Below are 8,600 nucleotides of genomic sequence, written 5' to 3'. Positions count from 1 at the left end.
AGTACAAGCAGCCAGCCAATCACCATGCGGCTTCAGTCCCTGCATGGTGATTGGCTGGCCCTACCAGTATAGGTAGACAGAGAGCAAGGGCGGCGCCAGGGGTTGCTTTTGGGTGCCAAAGCCCCCTCTAGAATTGTTCAAGCACCCCCAAAGCACCCCCTGGCATGAACTGACTTCATTCGTCTAAGAGACGCCGAGTCAGTTCACAGCAGCAGCCCGAAGCAGCAGAGCAGGGCTACAGTAAGATGGCCGCCCGAAGCCCTGCTCTGCAGACTGAGTCTGCAGTGCAGGGCTTCGGGCGGCCATTTTCCTGTAGCCCTGCTCTCAGCATGCAGGCAGGAAGTTACGTGACGTCCGGAAGGAAGAGGATCGTGGGAGCTGCGCGCCACAAGGAGGTCGGGACAGGAGGAGGTCGGGGCAGGAGGTTTTCTGACTGTAGGTGAGTAAATGAGTTTTTCTTTTTCAACAGGTGGTGCTGCTGATTGGGGTCATATCTGCTGAGGATTGTGCATATTGGGGTCACATCTGCTGAGGATTGTGCATATTGGGGTCATATCTGCTGAGGATTGTGCATATTGGGGTCACATCTGCTGAGGATTGTGCATATTGGGGTCACATCTGCTGAGGATTGTGCATATTGGGGTCACATCTGCTGAGGATTGTGCATATTGGGGTCATATCTGCTGAGGATTGTGCATACTGGGGTCATATCTGCTGAGGATTGTGCATATTGTGGTCATATCTGCTGAGGATTGTGCTGATTGGGGTCATATCTGCTGAGGATTGTGCATATTGGGGTCACATCTGCTGAGGATTGTGCATATTAGGGTCATATCTGCTGAGGATTGTGCATATTGGGGTCACATCTGCTGAGGATTGTGCATATTGGGGTCACATCTGCTGAGGATTGTGCATACTGGGGTCATATCTGCTGTGTATTGTGCATATTGGGGTCATATCTGCTGAGGATTGTGCATATTGGGGTCATATCTGCTGAGGGTTGTGCATATTGGGGTCATATCTGCTGAGGATTGTGCATATTGGGGTCATATCTGCTGAGGATTGTGCATATTGGGGTCATATCTGCTAACGATTGTGCATATTGGGGTCATATCTGCTAACGATTGTGCATATTGGGGTCATATCTGCTAACGATTGTAGATATTGGGGTCAGATCTGCTAACGATTGTAGATATTGGGGTCAGATCTGCTAACAATTGTGCATATTGGGGTCAGATCTGCCAAATTATTGAACGTGTTTTTTGTTCAAATCTGCTTACATTACGTGTATTTTCTTGAGAAAACCTGCACAATTATGTGAATTTTCTCGGGAAAGGGTCACCATAACTTGGGCCCTCTGTCTTTGCGTTGCACCCGAGGTGAGAATAATATTGAGGCTGCCATATTTATCTCCTTTTAAGCAATACCAGCTGCCTGGCTGCCGTGTTGGTCCTCTGCCTCTAATTCTTTCAACCATAGACCCTGAACAAGCATGCAGCAGGGCAGGGGTTTCTGACAATATTGTCAGAACTGACAAGATTAGCTGCATGCTTGTTTCTGGTGTAATTCAGTTCACTACTGCAGCCAAATAGATCAGCAGGGCTGCTAGGCAACTAGAATTGTTTAAAATGAAATAAATATGGCAGCCTCTATATCACTCTTACCCCGGGTTCACTTTAAATTACAGTTAGCCCCGCCTTCATCCGGTCATGACCACGCCCATTTTTTCCTGTAGCAGCACACCCGGTTTTTGCTGCGGCAGGTCGTCAGCTACCCCGGAAATTGGTCCAGCACCTGCATAGCAACCCCCTAAAAAATTCCTGGAGCCGCCACTGACAGAGAGCCCCCCAGTATTAGGTAGGCAGAGAGAGTTACCTCAGTATAGGTAGCCAGAGACCCCCCCCCCCCAGAATAGGTAGCCAGAGAGGCCCCCCAAACAGTGTAGGTAGCCAGAGAGTCATCCCCCGCCCTAGTATAGGTAGCCAGAGAGTTCCCCCCTCCCCCAGTGTAGGTAAACAGAGAGCCCTCCCCCCAGTGTTCCCCTCAGTGTAGGTAGCAACCCCCCCCCCCCCCCCCCCCCAGTATAGGTAGCCAGAGAGGCCTCCCCAACAGTTTAGGTAGCCAGAGATCCCCCCACCCTAGTGTAGGTAGCCAGAGAGCACCCCCCCCCCCCAGTGTATGTTGCCAGAGACCTCTCCCCCTCCCCAGTATAGGTAGCCAGAGAGCTCCCCAGCATATGGGGCTTGAAAGTAACTCACCTCTCCGGATTCCACACCCCACCCATCTGCTTCCACCTTGCCATCACGTCTCATTGACATGTGGTCATGTAAGTATCACCTGATCACTGGCGGGGCTGTTACCAATGACATGGGATGCCTAGGAGGAAGAAGATGGGGTGTGTGTGGACCACAGAGAAAGGAGTTATTTCACCTCTCCACTGTGTACTTTGCCGCCGCCCATTTCTTCACCTTCTTGCCTCACCTGGCGGTGACCCACCCAATTCACCTCTTCAAATAGGCCTGAATACACACAATATATTCCTGGCAGTGTTGTACAGTGGAAGTAGAAGAGATTTCACCTTCAGTCTTACTGGTTAGGCCAATATGTAGGTAATGTGCTACCTACTGGATAGAATGGATGATGACGCCACCCTCAACAACATACCTCCCAACATTTTAAGATGAGAAAGAGGGACACTTAAGCCATGCCCCTGCCACACCCCTGATCACGCCCCCGTCACACCCCTAGCCACGCATACTATAAAGATTTCCTAAGAAAAATATGTGGTTTTATAATTCAAACTACACTGGTCCTTTCTATCCTGGTTCATTTTCCTTCATATTAACATTTTAAAATTAGTAATATATCAATTTAAAGTATCTCCCCAGTATATACAGCCAGTTGTATAGGTCTCCCCAGTATAGCCAGGTGTATAGGTCTCCCCAGTATATGCAGCCAGTTGTATAGGTCTCCCCAGTATAGCCAGGTGTATAGGTCTCCCCAGTATATGTAGCCAGGTGTATAGGTGCCCCCAGTATAGCCAGGTGTATAGGTCTCCCCAGTATATGTAGCCAGGTGTATAGGTGCCCCCAGTATAGCCAGGTGTATAGGTCTCCCCAGTATATGCAGCCAGGTGTATAGGTGCCCCCAGTATAGCCAGGTGTATAGGTCTCCCCAGTATATGCAGCCAGGTGTATAGGTCTCCCCAGTATATGCAGCCAGGTGTATAGGTCTCCCCAGTATATGTAGCCAGGTGTATAGGTGCCCCCAGTATAGCCAGGTGTATAGGTCTCCCCAGTATATGCAGCCAGGTGTATAGGTGCCTCCAGTATAGCCAGGTGTATATGTCTCCCCAGTATAGCCAGTTGTATAGGTCTCCCCAGTATATGTAGCCAGGTGTATAGGTGCCCCCAGTATAGCCAGGTGTATAGGTCTCCCCAGTATATGCAGCCAGGTGTATAGGTCTCCCCAGTATAGCCAGGTGTATAGGTCTCCCCAGTATATGTAGCCAGGTGTATAGGTGCCCCCAGTATAGCCAGGTGTATAGGTCTCCCCAGTATATGTAGCCAGGTGTATAGGTGCCCCCAGTATAGCCAGGTGTATAGGTCTCCCCAGTATATGCAGCCAGGTGTATAGGTGCCCCCAGTATAGCCAGGTGTATAGGTCTCCCCAGTATATGCAGCCAGGTGTATAGGTCTCCCCAGTATAGCCAGATGTATAGGTCTCCCCAGTATATGTAGCCAGGTGTATAGGTGCCCCCAGTATAGCCAGGTGTATAGGTCTCCCCAGTATATGCAGCCAGGTGTATAGGTGCCTCCAGTATAGCCAGGTGTATAGGTGCCTCCAGTATAGCCAGGTGTATATGTCTCCCCAGTATAGCCAGTTGTATAGGTCTCCCCAGTATATGTAGCCAGGTGTATAGGTGCCCCCAGTATAGCCAGGTGTATAGGTCTCCCCAGTATATGCAGCCAGGTGTATAGGTCTCCCCAGTATAGCCAGGTGTATAGGTCTCCCCAGTATATGTAGCCAGGTGTATAGGTGCCCCCAGTATAGCCAGGTGTATAGGTCTCCCCAGTATATGTAGCCAGGTGTATAGGTGCCCCCAGTATAGCCAGGTGTATAGGTCTCCCCAGTATATGCAGCCAGGTGTATAGGTGCCCCCAGTATAGCCAGGTGTATAGGTCTCCCCAGTATATGTAGCCAGGTGTATAGGTGCCCCCAGTATAGCCAGGTGTATAGGTCTCCCCAGTATATGCAGCCAGGTGTATAGGTCTCCCCAGTATATGTAGCCAGGTGTATAGGTGCCCCCAGTATAGCCAGGTGTATAGGTCTCCCCAGTATATGCAGCCAGGTGTATAGGTGCCTTCAGTATAGCCAGGTGTATAGGTGCCCCCAGTATAGCCAGGTGTATAGGTCTCCCCAGTATATGCAGCCAGGTGTATAGGTGCCTCCAGTATAGCCAGGTGTATAGGTGCCCCCAGTATAGCCAGGTGTATAGGTCTCCCCAGTATATGTAGCCAGGTGTGAAGGTGCCTCCAGTATAGCCAGGTGTATAGGTGTCAAATGAGTAAGTGGCACTTCCTTATTCAATTGGTAATCCAGTCAAACTTCAGGGAGAAACACCTGATCTGCATGCTTGTTCAAGTCTATGGCATTGATGAGCGAAAATGCCTTATTCTTTACGCAATCATTTTCATGCAAGAGAATTATAAATTCTACATTTCAGTAAAAAAAATGCCATTGAAAGAAATCATTTTGTAATAAGTTTGTGATTTTTCACCTTTTTCGAAAATTCTTGCATTCAAAATAAGAGTTTGTGTTTTTCAATCGCTTTTCGTTTTTTTTTTGGGGGGTGGTAAAAAATTTTTTTTTGCCATTTTTCGTAAATTTTCTCAAATTAGTTTCCTTTGACCATTTTTCTAAAATACAATGTATTTTCGCGAGTATTTTCTTGAAATCGAAAATAGCATTGTTGATGCAAAGATATGACTTTGGCAAAAATTTGCAAGCAACACTGGTCTATGCCTAAAAGTATCAGAGGCTGGGCCGGGCCGAGACAGTGGCAAGAGAGGCTCCAGCCTCAGGGCGCAGTGTAGGAGGGGCACACAACTCACTCAGCTATCATTCCCCTATTGTGCTGGAAGCAGAGAGAAATAAGACTGAAAGCCAGATAATTAGAGATTAAGGTGTTGGGGGCCCTGGGCACCTCTTAGTCTAATAGCAATCAGTGTGTGGCGCAAGGGCGTAACAATAGACCCTGCAAGGGATGCAGTCGCAGGGGGGCCCAGAAGCCACAGAGAGCCCAGTCCTGACAGACTGACAACTAAGGGCAAGGAGAGAAAAACTTTCTGCTCTCTGCACAATTGTTCTAATGACTGCATCTGCTCAGCCACTGATAAGGAATCATACAAAGTTTTGTAGACAAAGATTTATTGACAGATCCTATTCAGTGTGCAGGGGGAGGGGCCCCCATCCAAAGTTTTGCAGGGGGGCCCAGTGATTTCTAGTTATACCCCTGGTGTGACAGCTGGGGTGGGAGGGATGGAGGGGTGCACTTTGATGTCTCAGCCTTGGGTGCTGGAGGACCTTGTCCCGGCTCTGATCAGAGGCAGAGGATCAGCAGGACAGCCAGGCAATCTGCATGGTTTAAAAGATAATAAATATGACAGCCTCCACATCCCTCTCAGTTTAGGTGTGCTTTAATGATACAATCCTTATTGTACAGTCTCTAAAGCTTCGTACACACGACTGATTTAAATCGGCTGAAGCATCCGATAACAGCTGCCTCAGTCGGCAATAAGCATGTGTACGGCAGCCAGCAATCTCAACCTGTGAGGATGGGTTCACATAGGACAAAGCGTGAAAAAGTAGCATTTTCGGATGGTGCGTTTGCGATTTGCTATTGCATTTTTACCGCGTTTTGCGTTTGCGTTTTTTTTTTACGATGCGTTTTTTTCATGCATTTTGCGTGCGTTTGCAGTTCGCTAATGGAAAACGCATATGCGTTTTGTATGTGTTTTTTTGTTTTTAAATTTATGCAAATCACTAGGAAGACAACAGGAAGTGGAAACAAATCACAGATCTTTACTTTTTATTAAAAAACGCAATGCATATGCGTTACCATAGACTTTAATTATGTGCGTTTAGGCAGCCAGCCTGCATATTATGCAACACTACCAGGGTCTGCAGAGCACTTACTGTAAATCGCTGGTACTTCTGCATCCCATAGACGAACATTGCTGCATAAAACGGCATGTTTCCCGTTTCACAGGCGTTTCTGCCATGTGTGCACCCAGCCTTAGTGATCCACCTGGCGAATCTACTCCATCCCAGCGACGCCACTCCCCCTCCCCCATTGTTCGTGCTGCTACCCCACCCGCCACTTGACGTTATGCATGCGCTGCCCATCGTCCTACCATCCTCCCCCTGCCCCCCTCCCCCCCAGCATAACAATACAGCGCATCATCAGCTACACAGCTGACATACATGTTTGCAGCCCGACTAAGCGATGTCACCCAAGGGGATTAGGTTCTATCACCAACGTTGTGTACGCACCTTATGTAGTAGAAGGGTCAACTGATTGAATATACTTTACATAGACTCTCAGATTACATAGAGGTAGTAAGAATGTACAATCAAGATTAGATCTTTGACAGGCAACCTTTGTAATAAAGATGATGACCAATGTTTCGTGACCTTGCAAAGTTTCTTTATCAAGGCTCAGAGGCAACATGCTCAGAGGCATCAGTCTATTCAAAAACTGACAGCTTCCTTTTCTAAGGGAGATGATGGGAGAGAGCCAGGACTGCTCCAGACACTCGCGGTACAGCGATGTGTGTCTTACCAGCAGCTGCTGCATAATGCCTTTCTTAATGAAATCACAGCTTTTACTGTAGCAGCAGACAGATGAGCAGTGGTGGGAGGAGGATGGGGGGGGGGGGGTCGTACGGGCAATGTGCCCTGCACACATTGCATTTTTACACCGTCCCACCAATGCAAGTTTTCAAGGTTACTGATGGAAGCGGTTCAGGCAGGATTAAATAGCCGAGACCTCCTTCCTGAGACTAATTATACCGAGACCCTGGCGCCAATGATCCCACTGTATGAAATCAGTATCGCTGCCTACACGTTTTACTGTAGTCACTTTACAGAATGGGAAAATCCAAGCGGCTCCCAGGAATCAGCTTCAACACACTCAGCATGTTGAGAGCAAGAGTGACCGAGATCTATCAGAGCTGTTTCCGGGATGCTGCCCTGCTCTGTGTGCTGAGCCAAGGCATGAGGGCTATGCACTGACTAATAGCTGCAGTGTGTGCATCTGTGGGGTCTGTGTGTGGATATGTGCGAGTGTGTGTGTATCTGTGCATCTGTGGGTATTTGTGTGGGTATGTGCGAGTGTGTGTGTCTGTGCATCTGTGGGTATGTGTGAGTGTGTATGACTGTGCATTTGTGGGTATGTGTGTGGGTATGTGCGAGTGTGTGTGTCTGTGCATCTGTGGGTGTGTCTGTGCATGTGTGTGTGTGTGTGTGTGTGTGTGTGTGTGTGTGTGTGTGTGTGTGTGTGTGTGTGTGTGTGTGTGTGTGTGTGTGTGTGTGTCTGTGGGTATGTGTGTGTGTGTGTGTGTGTGTGTGTGTGTGTGTGTGTGTGTGTGTGTGTCTGTGCATCTGTGGGTATGTGTGTGGATGTGCGTGTGTGGGTGTCTGTGCATCTGTGGGTATGTGTGAGCGTATGTGTGCGAGTGTGTGTGTCTGCTCATCTGTGGGTATGTGTGAGGGTATGTGTGAGTGTGTGTGTCTGTGCATCTGTGGGTATGTGTGAGGGTATGTGCGAGTGTGTGTGTCTGCGCATTTGTGGGTATGTGTGTAGGAATGTGCGAGTGTGTGTGTCTGTGCATCTCTGGGTATGTGTGTAGGAATGTGCGAGTGTGTGTCTGCGCATCTGTGGGTATGTGTGAGGGTATGTGCGAGTGTGTGTGTCTGCGTATCTGTGGGTATGTGTGAGGGTATGTGTGAGTGTGTGTGTCTGCGCATCTGAGGGTATGTGCGAGTGTGTGTGTCTGTGCATCTGTGGGTATGTGTGAGGGTATGTGTGAGGGTATGTGTTAGTGTGTGTGTCTGTGCATCTGTGGGTATGTGTGTAGGAATGTGCCAGTGTGTGTGTCTGTGCATCTGTGGGTATGTGTGAGGGTATGTGCCAGTTTGTGTGTCTGTGCATCGGTGATTTATGTGTGAGGGTATGTGTGCGAGTGTGTGTCTGTGCATCTGTGGGTATGTGTGAGGGTGTGTGTGAGGGTGTGTGTCTGTGCATCTGTGGGTATGTGTGTGGGTATGTGCGAGTGTGTGTGTCTGTGCATCTGTGGGTATGTGTGTGTGTGTGTGTGTGTGTGTGTGTGTGTGTGTGTGTGTGTCTGTGCACCTGTGTGTATGTGTGTAGGAATGTGCGAGTGTGTGTCTGTGCATTTGTGGGTATGTGTGTAGGAATGTGCGAGTGTGTGTCTGCGCATGTGTGGGTATGTGTGTGGGTATGTGCGAGTGTGTGTGTCTGTGCATCTGTGGGTATGTGTGAGTGTGTGTGTGTGTCTGTGCACCTGTGTGTATGT

At 48.8% G+C, this 8,600-nt stretch overlaps 1 protein-coding gene across 1 annotated transcript in view; it reads left to right on the top strand.

The window, feature by feature from the left end:
• Nucleotides 1-8,600, top strand: part of RHOJ (ras homolog family member J) — a 127,379-nt gene that overhangs the window by 105,032 nt on the left and 13,747 nt on the right. The window lies entirely within an intron of this gene.

Source organism: Hyperolius riggenbachi, chromosome 9 (genome assembly GCF_040937935.1).
Source record: "Hyperolius riggenbachi isolate aHypRig1 chromosome 9, aHypRig1.pri, whole genome shotgun sequence".
Taxonomy (NCBI): Eukaryota; Metazoa; Chordata; class Amphibia; order Anura; family Hyperoliidae; genus Hyperolius; species Hyperolius riggenbachi.
The sequence above is the reverse complement of the archived record's forward strand: the minus strand, read 5'-3'. Positions and strand labels throughout refer to the sequence as shown.